This window comes from Crocodylus siamensis, chromosome 4, assembly GCF_052110815.1.
Source record: "Crocodylus siamensis isolate JL-2025a chromosome 4, ASM5211081v1, whole genome shotgun sequence".
Taxonomy (NCBI): Eukaryota; Metazoa; Chordata; order Crocodylia; family Crocodylidae; genus Crocodylus; species Crocodylus siamensis.
In genome coordinates this window covers 67,835,290-67,856,579 of record NC_143398.1, presented here as the reverse complement: position 1 = coordinate 67,856,579, position 21,290 = coordinate 67,835,290, and the positions used below count along the sequence as shown (strand labels likewise).

The 21,290-nt window shown below is 44.4% G+C and overlaps 1 protein-coding gene across 1 annotated transcript in view; it reads right to left on the bottom strand.

Moving 5' to 3' along the window:
• The window catches only part of FRS2 (fibroblast growth factor receptor substrate 2), a 98,361-nt gene that overhangs the window by 65,743 nt on the left and 11,328 nt on the right, over positions 1 to 21,290 (bottom strand). Inside the window, exon 2 of the mRNA XM_090042514.1 lies at positions 4,900 to 4,940. The gene's annotated coding sequence lies outside the window, so the exon portion shown is untranslated. The remainder of the gene's footprint in view (positions 1 to 4,899; positions 4,941 to 21,290) is intronic.

Sequence of the window (21,290 nt, the reverse complement as noted above, 5' to 3'; positions counted from 1 at the left end):
GAATAACGGTCACAAGCTGGCAGAAAGTAGGTTTAGGTTAGATATCAGGAGGTGCTACTTCATGGTCAGGGCGGCTAGAGTCTGGAACTAACTTCCAAGAGAAGTGGTGCTGGCTCCTACCCTGGAGGTTTTTAAGAGGAGGTTAGATGAACACCTTGCTGGGGTCATTTGACCCCAGTACTCTTTCCTGCCATGGCAGGGGGTCGGACTAGATGATCTGCTCAGGTCCCTTCCGACCCTAGAAACTATGAAACTATTTATTGAAGTCCCTTCTGACCCTAACATCTATGAATCTGTGAATTTCTACAATTGTAGTTATGTAGGTTTGCAGCTGAAATGTTAACTGTGGCTTGGTAAACACGTCTATGTGATACCTAAAGGCTACTCTTCGCCCCCTCCTTTAGAGTGGAATGGGATTATGGTCAAGCATTGAAATGCCTGAATATGCAGTTTCTGGGCCAAAATCTGGATTGTTGTATTACACAGTGGTTACAGTAATTTAATTCAAGAGAAAACTAGCATGCCTCCTTTAATATTCCCTCACTATCCCACCCACAATATACAGCCACCATTCAGCTTATCAGTTTTGACTCATCCTCCCTCTCATGTCCCATAAATTTATTAACATTTTGGAATCACAGAATCAATGAGTCAGAAGGGACCTAGACAGATCATCTAATCCAACCCCCTGCCATGGGCAGAAATGAGCACTGGGGGTAGGAGGGGTCATAAGACCCCAGCCAGGTGCCTATCCAGTCTCCTCTTGAAGATTTCCAGGGAAGGTGAGAGCACCACCTCTCTGGGAAGCCTATTCCAGGCTCTGGCCACCCTTACACTGAAGTAGTGCTTCCTAGTATCTAACCTAAACCTATCCTCCCTTAGCTTGTGGACATTGTTCCTAGCGACTCCAAGGGGGGCCCTGGTGAACAGACTTTCCCCAAGTCCCTGCTGCTGGCCCCTGATAAGGTTGTAGGCAGCCACAAGATCCCCCCTCAGTCTCCTCTTGCGGAGACTGAAGAGATTCAGGTCCCTCAGCCTCTTTCATTAGGGCTGGCCACAGAGGCCCCCAACCATACGAGTGGCCCTCCTCTGGACCCTCTCCAGGATCTCCACATCCCTCTTGAAGTGCAGCGCCCAGAACTGGACACAGTATTCCAGCTGCGGCCTGACCAGCGCCACATAGAGGGGGAGCAAGACCTCTCTGGACCTCTTAGTGATGCCCCTGTTGATGCAGAACAGGGTGCAGTTGGCTCTGCCTACTGCTTCATCGCCTTGGCGACTCATATTCATAGTCGAGTCAATCATGACTCCAAGATTTCTCTCTGCCTCTGTGCTGCTGAGAGGGTCAGCCCCTAACCTATAACCATATTGCTGGTTCCCTCTCCCCAGATGCAGCACTCTGCACTTGTCCTTGCTGAACCGCATCCTGTTCAGATCCGCCCACTTCTCCAACCTATCCAGGTCTGCCTGGATGTGATCCCTGCCTGCTGGTGTATTCACTTTACCCCACAGCTTGGTGTCATCAGTGAACTTGAACAGGGTGCACTCCACACCCTCGTCCAGGTCGCTAATGAAGATGTTGAACAGCATCAGCCCAAGGACCGAGCTCTGGGGGACTCCGCTGCCCACACCTTCCCAGGTGCCCACACCTTCCCTCTGGGTGTGCCCCTGGAGCCAGTTTGCCACCCATGTGACTGTGCATTCATCAACGCCACAGTCCCTCAGTTTGCCCACCAGAATTGGGTGGGACACTGTGTCGAAGGCCTTCTGGAAGTCCAAGATGACGACACAAACTTCCTCCTTCACATCTAAGCTCTTTGTTACCAGGTCATTTTAGAAGCCATTTGTAGACAAAAAAATTCTTCTTGTTACCTGGCAATCTAGGCTGCTCTAGACATATTACAGACAGCAGTTAACTGGATGGCAAGACAGTTTCTTGGTCACATCAAGAAAAATAAACCAGGATCTGTCCTTCTGGTTTACCCCTAACCATCCCTGCACTTTGATTAATCACTCCTCCTCAGCTATCCCCTTAGCCCACTGAATTGCTGGGGAGTCAACCACCTTACATTTTCTTTCCTGGTTTTCAATTATTTAGGTTTATGTCCAAGTCATCCACAGATGCTGACCTATACACAAAAAGGAAGTGGGCTCAGACTACAGTATAAGGACAGCGCTTTCACACATGTATGAGTACTGGTAAGAAAGGCTTATACCCCAATACATGGCATACCGAGATCCAGACAGATCCTGGAATGAGCACGGAGCATATGGGGAGATTTTTGGACTGCAACAACAAGAACAGACCCTTGGTTCCTGATCTCAATATACACTGGGAAGCTAATGGAGGGGTCAGACACACCAAAGCAGGTAGGCTACCTGCCAATCCTTAATATTGTTTGTGCTTATTGACAGAGCTTAGCTCTTCATTGAAAAGGGTCTAGAATTACTTCTCCAGAGGGTTAACACATACTGCACACTACCTGCAGTAAATTTCAAGAAACTGAAACCACTTGGGGCCCAATCAAAGCTAGGATTCAGTTTCCCCACTTTGGTACAGAAAAAGTTGGCAGAAACAGTTTATTAAAACAAATAAACAAAGGAAAACATGCCTCTTAAGAGGTGGTCAGAACCTTGGGATCTCCTAACTCTAATTACACTAAAATTTAATTGCTAATCTGACACTGAACCTCCAAAAAGAAAATTTGGTGCATGAAGAAATCCTAGTAAGTATGTGGATATCAGCCAGCACCAAGTAAAAAGGAATTTTCAGTTATATAGTAGCCCATGCATCTCAATGCAGTGTTCTCAGTTGAATGGGAACACTGGCAATAACACATCCCATGGGAATTATGAAAACCTGAATCAATCAGGCAGTCCTCAACTTACAACATTTTAAGTTATGTTTCACACCTACAACGTTAATAAACTGACACCCTGGTTCAACTTTCTGATGTTAGTTTCGACCTTATAACGCTTGATCCGACGCAACGCCACTTCAGCAAACAAGTTCACTGCGCCATCCATCTCCCTGGAGAACATCTGTCCAAACTTCCTTGGACACTTTCTTTAAGAAAGCAGACAAGACTCCACAAAAACTTGCAGCCAAGACTCCCGAGAAGACTCCGGCCAAGAACCCTTCAAAAAGTCCAACCAAGAGCCCTTCAAAAAGTCCAAAGTCACCTCAAAGAAATCCTTCCAAATCAATGATTGCTATTTACAATATAAATACATTAATGTAACTATATTATTCATCTATAATTGACTGAATCCTGGGTACAAAATTCTGGGTTATTTGTAGTGGAAATAGGGTATCGGGCCTTGGTTCAGGAACCAATCCCCATTTAAAACATTGTTTTCTATGGGAAAAATGGTTCCGAGTTAAAACATTTCCACTTAAGACGCAGTTTTCAGGAACCAATTATGTCGTAAGTCTGAGGACTGCCTTTACCTCTAAAGGATGTGCACTGTTCTACTCATCTAGTGTGCATTCTCATCCTTTCTTAGTACCGGGGACTGACAGCCAACAATATACATCAAGCATGTCTATCCTCAACTCCTTACTCCAATCCAGCATTGTGCTTGATGCATACCACCATCATGCCTGCTTTCAGCTTTCCAGAGAGGCAGGGTTTCTCCAGAAGCCAGTTCACATGGAAGACACAAAAAAGTATTTAGACAAGTATGAGGCCCCTTAGATCTCAGTACATGAAAAGAGAGGAGTCACATCCTTGATTGGCAAATCCTCCAGATCTCATGTAAGCATGTCTCCCTTCTTTCCATACACATGTGGAAGGACAGGGCTTCCAGATCCTAACTCATATGAAGGAGAAGAGAGTGTGGCCTTAGACCCCTCAGTGGGACAAGGTACCCCCAGATTTCAGTTCTCACACAAAAAGTCAGGGAGAGATGTTTAAACTAGTATGCTCAGAACTGGGATTTGAGCCCCAAAGAATATGTAGGCTCATGAAGGTTTTGTCTTCCTGTTTTAAGGGTCTCTTCAGTTGCTCAGTAATGGAGTGAAGTACCTGAAGTCTAGTTAAAGGTTTTACAAATCCAATTTGAAAATCTTTCCCAGAACAGCTTTAAACTGAAGGGTTCAATGAACTCTTATAACTGTTTGGGGAAGAGGGTAGTTAAATACCATTAAGGACATATTATTTCAATGTTATAAAATATAGTATAGGCAGAAAAAAAGACACAAAAAACCTGAAAATTAAGGCCTTGATGCTGCAAATGTATAAGCAGGTACTCAGCTCTGATGAATAGTCCCATTCACTTCAGGGGGACCATTCATGCATTTCAAGTAAAGCAACTAAGTGCTCACAATATCACAGAATAAAACTGTATTTCTATTAGCAGTTCTCAGTGGCATAATATACTTGTCACTTCACAAGAATTGCTTTAGTGTGAGCCATGAGAAATTAAACTTGCTGCATATATAAACACAGCTCAAAATTTACAATGATTGGAGCACAATTAGGCTCCTAAAAACTTACATTTAGACATGCATGGGTTTGATTTGCAAAAACAAACTTAAGGGCACAACTTATGGGCACAAGTTTCATTTACTTTACACTGCAATCATGATGGAAGAGTGCAGCATTTTGTCAGATGCTAATTTCTGTACTTGTCTTTCAGGATAAATTAATGTTTTAAATTATAACTTCATAGTAGAAAATAGCTTTATGTAAAACTTTACATTCTACTGGCAATTAGGATACAAAAGGAACAAATTAAGAAATTTAGGACCATAACAAGGACAGAAATCAAAATTAGTAATATTTACATTAAATATGTTACTTCAATGAAAGTATTTTTATCTACATTTTTCAACAGCTGTAATACAAGCAGGAAGCACATCAGCTGCTCCTCCCACACCAATAAGTAAGGACTTACCTATATCGCAATTAGCAGAAACTGTGAAATCAGTAGCTCCCCTGCCAAAAAATAAGAAAATGCTCAGTCAGGTGGGATGGAGATTTTTGCAATGGAGCACAGCAGCACCCCTTCCCCCCCCACACCTCTGATTGGCCAAAGAACACCAGAACTCCTGCCCCTGCCTGGAGATTGACAGATGTCTATCCATCAATCTCCAGGGAGGGGCAGCACTTCTGGGGTTCCTCATCAGGGGCATGGGGGCCCCACCACCACACTCCTCCGCAAAAATGGTGACCAGTGCTGTGCTCACACAGCAAAATGCATAGAGCAGCCACCCTGAATTTGGTAGGTTCCTAGTAAGAAGTCATTCTTGGCATACTGGAAATATCTTTAGACCAGCAGCAGTTAGTCTCTATCCAAATGTCAGTTAAAGTTGCCTCCCAATTCCAAGGGCCTGTCCAGAAGAACGATGGCCTCAGTGCCTTTATCATCACATGGGCAAGACCTTAAGGTGCTGTCTTTCCAGTGAAGTTAATAAAGTAAACTAAATTATACCACCTGAGGATCAGGTTTCACAAATTGCAGTAAGCCTAACAGCACATAACTCTCCACCGCACTTGGATCCACAATGTTGGACCACTGTGGGTGAGCATCACTAATGTGTTACTTCAGATAATGTAAACAGTTCTCATACCACCATTTCATAGTGGAACACACTTACTTATACACAAGATTGTGAAGCACATTTGTGCACTATTTACATAATGATTAATTTCTTCAGTCTCTGGCAGGCCTCATCCTCATTACTTTACCTAGGGCTGACAGTTGGGCATGAATGACTAACCCTCAACAATGATGAAGAGACCTATGCCAACCTGAGCTCAGTTCAGAACTTTGTTAGAACAGTGGTTTCTTAACCTTTCAGATATAAGGCACCCCTCAGAAAATACCCGCTCTTAGATTTCAACCGTTTCTTGACTATGGAAGAATAATAGAGAAACCCAGCTGCAAAAAATTCAGAAAGACCACAAGTCAAATAGAGATTCAAATAGGAGTCCATGGTGTCAAGCTGAATTCATCTTCTGAATCACGTACAAGAGTTTGAACACCTAACGTTGCTAAAATTGCGTGGTACCCTTAAAAGGATCACATGGCATCCTGTTTGAAAAATCACTACATTAAAGCAAACAGATAACGTGATCACTGCAAGAATGAAGACGGAATGCCATACAATCGTGGGAGTTTCCTCAGAGAAGGGGCTGACAACCTATAGGCAGACTGCAGTCCCATCCACAGTCCTCAAAGTTTTCAGCAGCATTTTTGGGGGGGGGGGGGGGGAGGGGGGGGGGAGAGGGGGAAGTGGGGGGGCCTTGCCCATGAAGCAATGGCACTGCTGAGAAGCAGGGGTGCCAGGGAGGTGACTGTGCCAGCAGAGCAGGTCAGGTTGGAAGCAGCAAGTGTTTAGGGTTAAGTGCTGTTAAAATGGTCTCACACTCCAAAATGCTACTGAGCCTTGTCTTAGAAAAGAAATCACACAAGGTTGACCTTTTTCACAAAACTACTGTCCCCAAAAGGCTCTCAACTTCCCATAGGGCATTGCTTCAGTGACCTGAGTGAGAAATTAACAGAGTTACCCTAAAGAGCAATGTAACTGTAAGACAATAGTATAGTGTAAGTGTGCCTACATGAACTTACTGTTAGTGCAGTATACAGAAGACCACCTGGTCCCTACCTTCTAGTAGGCACACCTGAACTGAAACGCACAAAGTAATTCAACAAGCAGCTTTTAGAGTTTTCTTGGAGTTCAGCTGAGGTTTTGGGAAGTACAGTTAGCAACATCTTGATAGGATATCCCCAGATATGTTAATAGCTATCACTGAGAGAATGGACACACACAACACTTAGAACAGTTTAAGTATAGTTTAAGTCTGAAGCAGACAGGCATACAACCCTGTTAAACCAGTTTAAATCCTCCTAGAATGGTTCAGAAGAACACCAGGAAAAATCTGGTGAACCTGTTCACCATGAACTGGTTCAGTGTTACCTGTAGACTTTCAGCGTTCCATGACATAGGTCTGATCAGGGCTCCATTCATCCTACAAAGCACTCTTCACCTACCCCACTCCCCGCCTTCTCCCCCAACCCCCCACACACAGATACATTGTTGCAACTGGCTGCTCCTATGTAGCCAGAACTCTACCATCCCTTCTTCCCTCCTTTTGTTGGCACTTAAGATAAATACACTCCCTTGCACTGCTTATACAATAAAAAGCCATCTTTCTAACAGACAGCTGTACCCTTACCCCCCTGTTTGAACACAGCTCCTCCTCACACCTGCCCTACCCCCAGCCCCTGGGAACCAAAAAATGTGGATCGAAGCACTCCCCTTTTCACCAAGACAGGCAAGCAAACTGCAAACTTGGTCATTTGCAGGATACTGAAGTTTTCCGAACTTATGTTCAGAAAACAAAGGGTAGCAGCCACAGGTTACCCACCCCTGGGACTCCCAAAGCCTGGACACAAGCACTCCTTACCTCCCCTTTCCCCAGCTGCAAAGCTTGCTGGGCTGGGTGCCCACTCCCACCCCTGGTACTGGAGTCAAAGCACTTCACATAATTTTGAACTGGTTCCATATCCGTGACATTATGAAACAGTTCAATAGTTATGCATGTTCACACTCAGAGATGACATCTGACCCCTAACTTCTCTACTTTACCCAACCATAGAACAGCTGCTCATATTTAAACAGAGCTTAACAAAGAGTTTGGAACCTAACAGATCAAAAATTTCACTTATTTTAGGGAAATGTGTGTGCATCTAATGGCCTCTCATCTTCAACAGAGAGGAAATCCAAAATGAAGAATAAAACAAGACGTAAGATATCCCTAACTCGGGTCCTCACACTAAAAGCAGTCTTCAAAGCACCAGAAGTACAAGCTGTTTTGGTAAGAGCCCACTAAAAGAGGTTTTTTTAAATCTCTCTTCTCTAAAGGAACAAGGTCTGGTATCAGTGCCCCCAAGCCAGACAAATTTAAAAGCCAAAATGACAATCCAGAGCAAAGGCTCCAGAGATTACCCGATTCAACTGGTACTGCTCCCTGTGACTCCAGATAAGGAAAGAATAACCTGTTCATAATTATAGATTTGGAGTGTGCAGAAGAGTTTATTTAGTTTGTCAACAAGATTAAGATGGGAGAGAGAAACTTGGCAACAGATTTCCTTTAATTGAAAAGAATTTAAATCCCAAACTTTCTGATGACCATTTTAGCTCTGTAACTGTAAATAAAACACAGCAAGAAGCATCTTATTCTGCCCCACTACTATTTTCTTAAAATGAAATAATTCATAACTGTCCCTGTATTTGCATTTATAAACTAGGTACACCTCAGAAACTGCATACAGATGTTCATTTCTACTGGAAGAAGTTTCTTTCAGTAAAAAAAATAGTCTGGGAGCTAGACTTTACTGATGGTCCTCCAGCCCCACAGGCAAGCTCTCCAACCAGGGGGCACTGGAGGGCTGTTCCCTGGGCCACCTGATGCTTAGGAGAGGCCATTAGTTCACAGCTTGCCCTCTTGGGAAGGGGGCAAGCTGTCAAAGTGGCAGTTGGCTGCTGCTGAAAAGCGGCAGCTGTCAGACAGCCAGGGAGGGTTTCCACCATGAGAGATTAACTGACCCCATCCTGCCAATCTCCCAACCACCAACTTTTAAATCATGGCCCCACCACTCAGCTGGGTGGGGGGCAACAAAGGCAAGCTGGTAGCAGCCAGAAAAGCCCCCTTGCCTCTTCCCAAAACCAGGGACCAGATGGTTTGGGAAAGAGCAGGAAGTGCTCACCATTGGTCCCATCACATACCAGTCTATGAGGAAGGGGAGAGAAAGTACACCCCACACCTTCTCCAGAACCCCCAGTCTCAGAAGGCAGGGAGCCTTTCCCCAGCTGCACTTACAGTTATATTGAGGGAAATTAAGTGTTCAATATCCTGAGAGAAGCTGTACCAGAAAGGATTTAACCTTCATTGTTGCCAAACTTTGTTTTGTTTTTTTCTTTTCCTGGAGCAGCCATTTTTGCTCCAGGAAAAGAAGACTTAACACCTGCACACTTTCAATTTCTACCAGAGGAATGGCAGTTCTTCCAATAGAAACTGAACATCTGTACCTAGTCAAACTGGAAGGTAATTGATAACCAAAAAATTCACTAAAACTCTGCTTGGAGTTGGAATTAGTTCATCTCACATACAGCCATTGTGCCTGCCTGGTCTCATATAGGCGTTCCCTTGCCGACTTGCAGTGTGCGCCTGGGGCTGGCTGCAGCATTTGTTCCTGCAGTCTTGGAGAGGGCTCACATTCGCCCTGAAGGAAACTTTCCAGCCACGACTTGGGTCTTACTTTCAGTGGTGGGGCTTCCTCCCATAGCCCTTCGCAAGTCAGTCGCATTTCCTAGTTGGTATTCTTGGGGCTCCACCTCCCCTACACCCCAGCCATGCACCAGCCTTTAAGACAGCCACCTGCTGGTCAGGTGGCTTGCCTTCCGATGTCGCCTCCTGGTCCCTCCTCGTCTGCTGGGCTTCTGGTGATCTCGCCCTGCCTTCTGCGTCTTCCAGATGTTAGACTGTCCCTGCTCCTATGCTGGGTTTTCCTTGCTGTGCTGCTGCTCCCAGTACTGCCCCAGCCCTTCCTATTCCCTGAATATGTAGGTCACCCATGGCCCTGATCCTCACCTTAAGGTCCTTTGGGGTAATGCATAAAAGGAATACATTAACAAAGAAAGAAAAGGGAAGCAGAGTCTTAGCTCGTCCCCACTCACAACTCTAGTGTCTGCAGCTCTGCAGTCCCTTGACACTGTCCTCGTTTCCCTAATTGCAAGCGGGGTCTGCCCTCAGGTCCCCCCCGTGGCAGCTGGTACAGCCCTTGCCTGGCTCAGACAGCACTCCTGCAGCGCCTCTCCAGATGTTTCCTGGCCACCGGCTTTTATTTCTGCCAGGCAGCATTCTTATATGACACCATCCACCTGTGCCGCTTTTAGCCCAAAATAAAAGAAGCTGACAAACCACATGGGTGCTCCGTCCTGGCATGGCTTGTCCATCTCTTCTTCTCCAGAAAAAGGGAAATTTGCTTTCCTTTTTCTTGTGGGGATGGGCTGTCTCTGCCCCGGGTCCTGCCATGGGAGGGGTCTCCCATTCTCTTGCTTTCGTCCCCCTGGGACAACATAAGTAATGAAGTTCATTCTTAAAATACTTCAGACAGAGAGTATGAAATGTTTGTTTTTGCCACTAGACAAAGAAAGAGTCTATTACTGCAGTATGTATTTCTATTTTTTTTTTTTTAAATATTCCATCGTTCTAGTCTATGGTGCTGTAAAAATAAGGAAAAATTAAGAATACTGAAGCTTTTTTTGTAGTTATATTTCTAATCAGTATAGCACGTAACACTACTGAAAGACAATTCTAAAGTCTGTTTAAAAGGTCTCATAAATACAGCATTTCACTTATACCTCCTCATCCAGAAAGCTTATCATCTTTCAATACATAAAAGTTTACATTCTTTTCAACTCCTGGGTTACGTCCAAATTTTGACATTCTGAATGACTAACACTGGTATACTCAACTGATAGAAGAGCTGAAATTAAGCTTGACTGTACCAAATGGTGAAACAGAAAAGGCTTAAGATCCGTATATAGTCAACATTACCCTCCCCCCTCTTAAATAAAACTAGCATTTTAGACGGATCAACATCAAAAGTTGTCTGTGCCAGTGAACTCCAAAGTGCATACATAAAATAAAAAAGCCACAAACGCTTATATAAAAAAATCTGAATTTATAAGGAAAAATATGAAAATCCCCTTCTAGATGTTCTGGCACCAAGAACAGCCCAGATTTTCGGAATAAAATGTTGATTCAAGACAAGCAGTTTGTGGCTATATATAAAATTGTTGAACACTGCAGCAGTCAACAGGGATTTACCAATTAAGTTTTATAAGAACATTAGCTCCTAAAAATATAGTCAGTTGAACAAAAATAACTTTGTGGAAATTTTCAAAGTAAAAGCCTTATCTTGGTAAGAAGATCCAAGTACTTGCTTTATATACAGTACAGCATTCATTAGAATTTTTATAAACTTATGCTTAAGACATGACATTTCTTAAACTACAACACACTGAATGCTCTTGTTCACTTTGAATCAAGAGAGGAGGTTCTCGCTACAGGATCATCTGAACCATTTAGTTTTTATAATTAAATAGATCAGTTTGTCACATCCTTTACAAGGCATGACAAGCTAATTAAAACTAGTCCACTTATTAGCACAAATGCATTATATGTTCAAGTAAATTTCAATGATTAATTGCTCAATTAAATTTAATTATTCAATTATTTTAATAAATCTTCTTCGACTACAGTGCCCTACTTACCAAGTATTTCAGCTCTGCTCTTGAAATCTTATGGGTAAAGGTTTTCTTTTCCCCTGACCTCTCCCTGTACCAAGCAAAAGAATTTCAACAGAGTAGCCATCTTCCTGACATAGTTTGTGACTGAGCTTTTGATTAATAAATTTAAAACATGTATTAAGATATGCACAAGGCAAGGATTTCTGAGTGATCTCTTTCATTAGCCCAACTGCATGGTTGGGATAGACTTAGACAAGCTTTCGAATACAATGCCTTTTTCAACACTCCGACACTACTTACAGCCAAAAAATAGGACAGAAAAAGCAGTGGCAGTGGTACACATATTTCCAGGTGTCCAGTCCTGACACAGTGGCTGTAAACTGCACATGAACTGCAGCTGGGAAGCAGGGGGCTGGGAGAAGCACAGGAAGTCCAAATGTGAAAGTACTCCAGAGGAGGAGATGTCAGGATGAACCAGGGCAGGAGCCTCTGTTGTGTTACAATGAACCAGGGCTTCCTCTGTGGCTGAAGGGCCTGAGTTATGAGCAAGTACCTGAAAGGCGGGCAGTTCAAGTCTGGGTGTGGGTAAGTGATCTTAAGTCTAAATTTGTGGCTGTTGCTGGGTTAAAAAAAATTTGGGCACCATCGGCAAAGGTATCTGAAGACTTGTGGTGCTTGGGAGAGGTTCCTGAAGGCTGGAAGAGAGCCAATGTGGTGCCAATCTTTAAAGGGAGGAGGGAGGATCTGGGAAACTATAGGCCAGCCAGTTTGACCTCAATACCAGGTAAAATTTTGGAAAAACTTATCAAGAAGTCCATTTGTGAGACTGACAGAAGGCATGATGCTGAAGGATAGGCAACATGGGTTTTGTTGCGAGCAAGTCGTGTCTGACCAACCTTGTCTCTTTTTATGATCAAGTAATGAACCACTTAGATGTGGGAGGTGCAGTTGATGTCACATACTTGGATTTTAGAAAGGCCTTCAATGTGGTCTCCCATGATGCTCTTATAGTAAAAACTGGGGGATTGTGGGCTGGCAGAGTCCACAATCAGGTGGGGTAGGAACTGGCTACGAGATGCAGTTCAATAAGGATAAATAAAGTGCTTCACCTGGGGAGAAGTAACCAACAACATGGCAATAGGTTAGAAAATGTCCTGGCCAGCACAATGGCTGAAAGTGACCTTGGAGTTATGGTTGATAACAGGATGAACATGAGCTGCTACTGTGACGCTATAGTCAACAGAGATAATAGCATACTGGGATGCATTAGTCAATGCATCACGAGCAGGGCAGAAGAGGTCTACTCGGTGTTGGTGAGACCCCAGCTGGAATACTATGTCCAGTTTTGGGTACTGCACTTCTAAAAAGACTTGGAGAATCTTGAAAGGGTCCAGAGAAGGGCCACAAGAAAGAGCAAGGACCTGAAGGACAAATCTTATTAGGAAAGACTAAGGCATCTGGGACTGTTCAGCCTGGGGAAGCAAAGATTGAGGGGGGACTTGGTGGCCATCTATAAGTATACAAGGGGTGAATATCAGGAGCTGGGAGAAAAACTTTTCACAAGGACACCCCAGGGGAGGACAAGGAGCAATGGCCATAAACTGGTAGAGGATTGTTTCAGGTTGGATGCAAAGAAGAACTTCTTTACAGTAAGGGTGACCAGAATCTGAAAGAGACTTCTCAAGGAGATGGTACTGTCCCCAACCTTGGAAGTCCTCAGGAGGCGACTGGACAGACACCTTGCCAGAATATCATTTGATATCAGTGGTATTCCTGCCCAGATTAGGGGGATTAGACTTGATCTTTTGAGGTCCCTTCCAGCTCTTAATTTCTATGATTCAAGGCACATGGAGACATTTTTCTGCATGCCCCAGGACCAAGCTAGGGGGTAGTGTAAAAAACCAAACCTCTACTCTGGCAAGGCATGGAGATGGGCAGCACAGGGATACTTGCTGGGAGGGTTCCCAAGAGCTCAGCATGGCATAGGTTAGGCAAAAAAGCAGCCACCCAGCTGTCTGCAATCAGCTGGGCCTGGGAAGGAAGGGGAGGTGATGGGGAAGACCTGTACCTACCTGTCTAGAGAGGGTGCGTGACATGTGAACACAGTAAGGCACAGCACAACAGTGCTGAGCACCCAGTGTGGCCATATCCTTAAGGTGCAGGTAGGGTGCAGCAGCAGCAGTTTACAGATGACTGGTCCCAGTGCCTCTGCCACTTCTCCCAGACCCACGGCTCCCTGGATGCAGCAAATGTGTAGCTTCCTGCCACTGGGAGGTTGTGCTGGGCCTAGATATCTACAAACTGCATGTGCTGCGTCCCACTCTGCAGGCTTGCTGTGCTCCCTAGCTTAAATACAATAAAAGGAAAGAAAAGTATCATTTTTCACAGCACTGCATACCCTTTGTGAATCTCTTTAGTAAGCAAAAGGAGATGCTCAAATTTGTAAAGCAAAGCACAAATACAAGTATCAATAGGCATAGAATGACAAACAACAAGAAGCTATAAGAACTGAGCCATGAATACTGTAGTCCTTAACTTAATTGCTAGCTAATTAACTAACATGCTTTTACTTGCTAAACTCCTTAAACTCCACAAATGTTTGTACCAGGACACAAACAACTGTGACTGCTTTAGGCTGAACCCTAGGGTGAATCACAAATGTTTATATTCTGGAAAAAATTCCAGTCTAGATAAATATACTTTTTTTTTTTTAAATGACAGCTATGAACAATTCATGCGAGAACATATACCGTTAGTATCAGCACAGTAAAACCTTCACCAAGGTTTTACTTTTAGTTACAAACTTCAATCATTAAATTTTTAAAACCATATTTAATATGCAATTTCAAACACATTGGGTACATCTACTTAATATACACCAAATTTATATTTAAAGCCAAACTATATAAAATCCTGCTCTACAGGACACAATTCAAGGGGCTTATGAGAACAAGAGAACTTTGAAGCAGGAAGAGATAAATATTTATTAAGCAAACATACTGACACTTATGACCTGAAGTTATAGCAAAAGAAAACACATTCATTAGAGTTCAGATGATCCAAAGAAAAGGGGTATTTTTATTTTACTTGGGGTTATTTCTATACAGTTTTTCATGTTTTAAGAACACTTGATGACTTCTTACTAATTCAAATCTTTCCTTCTAGGTTTCAGTCACAATGACATATTTTGAAAATGACAACCATAATAAATAAATAAATAAATAAAAGCATTTGAAGCAGGGGTTTATAAGCATCTGAAGCAACTTGTTTCAATTCTATGACAATATTTCTATTATGACATGCAGATGTGATACAGAACTGGGTGGTACCTTGATCAGGACCCAATGTCCGAAGGCAGAAGCCTAGGTGGCAGCACCAGCTGGCAGCAGGTCCAACACCAACCCCATCTCATCCTATGAAGGTCTCAATGGAGGACACTTATCTCACATACCACATGCCTTAAATTAAACACCAGGTGACCTGTGTGACCAACCCTCCAGCTCCTGATGGGAGGGCTATAAACTCCCCTCACGCCCTGTAAAGCTCTGTCCCAGCAACAACGTTGTTACGTTTTATGGTCTTCGACTTCCCAACCTTGACCAACTGCTGCCCTGACTGAGACCTTGTTCCTGACCCTTAGCCTGACACCCATGCAACAAGATGGATATCTGGCTTTGACCTCCTCTACCTGCCGTCTGGTAAACCCCTGTCCCAGTGTCCCAGGCCCTGCCTGTTATTCCTGGCTTCCTGAATTCCTGGCTTTATCCTTATTCCTGGTTCCTCCCTATTAACTTCTCTGCTCCCAACTGTCTTCCCCGCTTCTACCCTAGCCTGACAACCACTTACATCCCAGTCTTAGGCCTGAGAGCAACCTTACCAGAAGTAAACTCCACAGACACTCTAAAATACCTAACCAGATCTGAACTTCTTTAACTAACATGTGCATGCCTGGAGAAACACGTTACTCTAGAAATGGTGACCCAGAAGGTGCTGCTTTGAAAGTAACATATACCATCTTTTCTCACATACCACATGCTCCTAAATTAAACATGTCCCTTGCTTTTAGAAGACAGACGACAGAAAAAAAATTTTCCCCCAAAGTCACGGCCAACTGTGCAAGTGTCCAGGAAGTGCAGCATCCCAGAAGACAGCCTGGATGAGGCAGCAGGAACTTCCTGGTGTGGAGGACATCAACAAGCTCCAGACCCTCACAAGGACTGTAGCAAGATCGTTACTTCTTTACTATCAGGTATGCAGGCTATAGCCATATTGGCCCAGAGGCAAAAGGAATCAGAACTCATGGTAGGGGTGATAACTTTTTTGCAAAAATCTAGTTGGTCTAATAAAAGCTAATTACAAGCTTTCAGGCACAAGCACCCTTCTTCAGGCATAGGAGAAAAGATTGTAAAAGTTCTCCTGGGTAGAAGTGAAAGTTCATATTTCGTAAAAGACTTGAAGGTATGATAAAGTCTCCTGTTTGGAACAGTTCATTATATATGCAGATTAGGCTCAGAGAAAAGTTGGAATAGTTTGTTTACTTCGAAGTTTTTTGGTGGTCCTATGCCTGATAGCTTGCAATTAAAGATTTAATTTTTGCAAAAATCTAGTTGGTCTAATAAAAGATATCACCTCTATCATGAGTTCTGACTTCTTTTCTAGTTTTTTATATAAAGTTCCTATAAATAATGGTATTGTTTACACACCACAAGCCTCATCAAGATGCTACAGATTGCATGCACCTGCTCACTTGCTCTTAGCCAGTTCAAAGTGCTCAGGCTGTGAGAGGATTAGAACTGGGCTCTATCCTTTCTGTTTTCAAGATCATGGAGAAATGGCAGCCATGGATGACAGCTATGAGTCACAGCATCTGCTTGCTTCTATAACATCCCTGCTTCTATTTTTTTTATTTATTTTTTGCTGAAAAATCAAAAAAAAAAAATCAGCTTTCCCACTTCAGATACACACCCCAATTTTGAAGGGCTGGGAGCGGGGGGGGGGTGAGATATGTGTATTATGCGAGTATATATATTTTCTATTCTCAGAAGCACAGCATTCTCAAAAGCATAGCTACTTGACATCATATGGGGGGAGGGGGGGAGCAGGAGTTAGTCCAAATGCACCACTTGATCTATCTACTGAATTAAAACATACTTCAGTTTGTTTCAAGTCTGTGTACTGTCTTCACTTTTACCTATGTCAGGGTTGTCAAACATACCGGAAGTTCAGGACAGGGCTGTAATGAGGCAGGGCTTGCCACAGAATTTGGGATCTCTGGGCTCCAATGGACATAGCCATTGACAACAGAGCTGTAAAGCGACAGGCAAGCGATGGCTGCACAGATACAGCCCCCATCCCTGGAACAGCTGCAGCTGCTGCTAGCCCTATAGAGCCGGCTTGGGAGGAGCCCCCATAGTCTGGATCCAAACTAAGACAACAGTTTGCCATCCCTGCTATATGTACATGCTTCAATCCCTGGCCCCACAATTCCTGGAATCAATGGTTAGGCACCTAAATAACTTGTGCATCTAGGTCAAACTGCAAAAAGGGTTCCATTAGAAATTAGGGTGCCATACCAACTTCAAAATCAGAAGGCAAATGAAGACAAGCCAAAGCCACTCAGAATGACAAGGTCCTAGAAAGCAGTACAAAAAAATCATATTTTCTCAGCCTATCCATGACTACACATCTCTTTTAGAGATGCACCAATATCGGTTGCTTAGGATTGGCACCAATAGAAGGGAAATGACATTATCAGCTTTCCACTTTTATTGGCCATTGTAGCTGATAATGCCTACCAATAATTATGCTTTCTGGCCAGGGCCCTGGACACCTGGGTTCCCTCTCCCCTGTGGGGCCAGAGGCCCTGGATGCCTGGCTTTCCTCGGGAACCAGAAGGTTTCCTCTTGCAGGAGGAGAAAAGCAGGACACAGGAGGCCCAGATGCGTGTCTGTGGCTGCACACATGCACGTGGCCAGGAATACAGCCAAGCAGCATAGAAAGCAGCTGCTTGGATTTTCAAGCTTTACTGCAGAACACTAAGGAACACTAGGAACATACTCTTTAAAGCACTAATAGCATTTATACACATGCTCCATTGGGGGGGGGGGGGCATTTATACACATGCTCCATGAGTGGTGCGGGGGAAACACTATAATTAGAGCAGCTCAAAGCTGCTCTAATTAAAGCACCCCCACTCCCAAAGAGATAAGGGTTTGCAAACTAGCCAAGGGTCAGGTAGAACCACAGAAAGCAGCTGTACAGATGAGGTGGGCCAGCTGTCTGCTGCACCCTTTATTTCAAAGAAACCTTTCTCTAATCAGCTGTACAGGACCGCTGATGAGCTGCTGCAGCTGAGTGGACAGGTGGGTTCCTTTGAAGTACAAGCTGCAACAAACAGCTGAGAGACCTGTCCTTACTGCGGCAACCTCCTGCAAATTAAGTGAGTTACAAGCCACCTGGTTCCATGAATGATCTAGGTTCTACTGTTTCAAGAACCTCCTGGTGTGGAGCATATCAACAAGAATGAAAACAGGAGAGCTGGCAACACCGAAGCATAGAAAGAAAAGCCACCAGGTCTTTCCAATTTAAAGAAAAAAAATACCCACACCAATTCAGTTGTGCCCTAAAACCAGTTTAAAGATGAGCCATTTATTACTAGCTTTAACTACAAAACTGAATAATTTTATACAGCTAAATGAATTGCCAATGACAACCTGTATTGTTTATAAACACTGGATATATACTCTGGTGAAAGCAGCATTTCAAACAGGCCATGCACATGTTGCCAATCACTGTATGTAACCCCAAATTACATACAGCTATAAAAAGCCCTCTTCCTCCCCTTCCACAAAACCCCAAATCCATAGTGACACATTGCCATGCTATACACAAACATTCTTTCCTCAGGTTTGAATGCTTTTAACTAGGGAAGGGGAAAGAGTCCTAAATTTGGAACAGAAACCCATGGGGTCTCTATACCAGACACGTGCACTTTACCGTGTCAGCTTAAAGTAGGCAAGTAACCATTCCACAGGTACTCTGTAAACCAATGGGTCTCAACTTTTTTTTTTTGAGTCACAGCACTCCTCTGAAACCATTTTTTTTTAATTTGGCAGCATTCCCAGTTGAGGACCAGTACTGTACTGCCTCAATTTATCTCAGTATTTCTCAACCAGTGTGCTCCCTAGCTCAACCAGTGCTGTCATGCACTTTGGCCTGTATTATGGTTATCTAATAAACCCAGAGAGGGAAGAAGCAAAGGTGTAAGAAATGAGTTTTGTGCCCTGAACAAAACTCCCACATGCCCCGGAGGAGGGGGGCAGGGGGGAGAGCGGAGGGAAGGGAAGGACAGCCTTAACTTTGGCTGGGGGATTAACCAGGCCACTCTCGTGGTCTGGCTTCTCCAGCTGGGTAGTGCCTAGGACTGCAGCTGGTAGTACAGCCAGTCCAACCCCACTGCTCATCCACGAAACACATGGACATAGGACAGGCCCACTAGCCCAACATGCCCGTTTCCAGGAGAAAAGAGCATGTGGGGCTGCGTATTATTTAAGTTACAAGAAGTTTTAAAAAGTTCTCAAACAGACTGCAGCACCATTGTGACAGGTGCTATCCCAACTAAGCAACAGATAGTCCCTAGTCTGAAGGGGTGCTTGTACATGCCACGGGGGTTTCATTTGGTTTAGTTCTCCCAAAATTGAAACAGTGTTTTTTTGAAAAACCCACTGTTTCCACCGTTTCAATTTAGGGAGAATTAAACCAAACTAAACTGTTACAGTTTCCCATGAAATCCTCTCAGTTAAATTGGAGAGTACTAGCCCAGATCAGGCTACAGCGAGGTGGATTAGGAACTGGCTCAGCAGCCTATCCCAATGAGTCATAATTGATGGGGTGATGCCATCCTGGAAGGCCGTCTCCAGTGATGTACCCCAGGGGTCAGTGCTCTTCTTTATTAAGAACCTGGATGAGGGAGTGAAAAGTGCACTGATTAAGTTTGCAGATGACACTAATCTGTGGGGACAAGCGGGCACATCAGAGAACAGGTCAAGGATTCAGGAAGACCTGGACAGGCTGGTCCTACGGGCTGAACAAAACCATATGAGGTTCAATAGGGACAAATGCCAGGTCCTTCATCTGGGTAGGAAGAACCCTCACCATATCTATACAATGGGTGGTGGTCCACTGGCTGGCACTGCACACAAAAGGGACCTAGGGATATCAGTGGACCAGGGGACAAATATCAGCCACCAATGTTACAAAGTCCCCAGTAGAGCAAATAGAACTCTAGCATGCAGCAGCAGATGTGTCATCAACAGATCCAGAGAGATGCTCGTCCCCCCCTATTCGGTGTTGGTGAGGCCACATCTGGAGTATTGGGTCCAGTTCTGGGTACTGTACTCCAAGAAGGATGTGGACAAGCTTGAAAGAGTGCAGAGAAGGGCCAACTGCATGATCAAGGGCATGGGGGACAGGCCCTATGAGGAGAGACTTTGGGATCTGGGCTTGTTCAGCCTGAGCAAAAGAAGGCTGAGTAGCAACTTGACAGCTGCCTACAAATATGTCAAGGGAGAACACCAGGATCAACGTCAGAGTGCAAAAGGGCATTTAAGCCACTTTAAAGGCCAATTTTGTGGCGTGTACAAAGTCCCAATATACGAATCAAGGGTTGGAGCAGGGGGAGGTATCAAATATAACATTAATGTCAGAAAGAAAAAATCTGGGTATTGTGTACAACAGCAAGGACACAAGAGGGAAGGAGGAAAGACAAGAGAAACAGGGCTTTGAAAGCAGTGGCAAAGAGCTTGAATTTGCAGTATGAGTCAGACAGAAGATAAACTTAAGAGCTGTATTCTGTAAAGTCCTTGGAAATATGGACATTTGAAAGGCCAGGGAAGGCATGTTTATAGAAGTCAAGACAGCAGATTAAGATCACCTGAGAGTTTCAACTGTTAAAAAAGAAAAGGCATAATCTTGGAAGTGTTTAGGAGAAAGCAAGAGCATGGTACCTAGATCTGGGAGAAGAAAAGACTGAATGACAAGGAGGATGGCATCAATATCAGCAGGGATTGAGAATAGTCCTTGACTTCAGAAAAGCCCCAGAAGTCCTTGACTTCAGAAAAGCCGACTTTGACAAGCTCAAGAGGCTTGTCGGTCAGGCCCTTAGGGACCATGACCCCAGGGAGATGGGAGTTCAAGAAGAGTGGTTGCTTCTCAAGGAAGCGATCCTCAATGCACAAGCTAAATCTATTCCAACATGGAGGAAAGGCAGCAAGAAGGCACAGCAGCCCTCCTGGCTCTCCAGGGACCTAGCGGACCTTCTGCGGCTAAAAAGGAAAGCCTACAAAGGACAGAGGACGGGATTCACCTCCGAGGAGGATTATTCTGCGCTGGTCTGGTCCTGCAGGGAGCAAACCAGGAAAGCCAAGGCTGCAACTGAACTCCAACTAGCTTCAAGCATCAAGGACAACAAAAAGTCCTTTTTCAGATATGTGGGGAGCCGGAGGAAAAGCAAGGGCAACGTTGGACCCCTGCTAAACCACATGGGGCAACTGACAACTGACGCCCAGGAAAAAGCCAACCTATGAAGTAGGTACTTTGCGTCAGTCTTTCATCAGTCCCACGGGACGCCCATGCCTGCTATGGGACAGGGAGATCCGGGTATTGGGGATCCCCTACCCTCCATAAATGCTGACCTCGTGAAGAAACATCTTGAGAAGCTGGATACCTTCAAGTCAGCCGGCCCTGACAATCTGCACCCCAGGGTACTCAAGGAGCTGGCGAGCGTCATAGCCCAGCCCCTGGCACGGATCTTTGAAAACTCCTGGCACTCCGGTGTGGTGCCCGAAGACTGGAAGAAGGCCAATGTGGTGCCAATCTTCAAGAAAGAGAGGACAGTGAATCCGGCTAACTACAGGCCCATTAGCCTGACTTCTATCCTGGGGAAGATCTTAGAAAAGTTTATTAAGGAGGCCATCCTTGAGGGACTGGCCCAGGCTAACATCCTAAGGCTAACATCCTAAGGGAT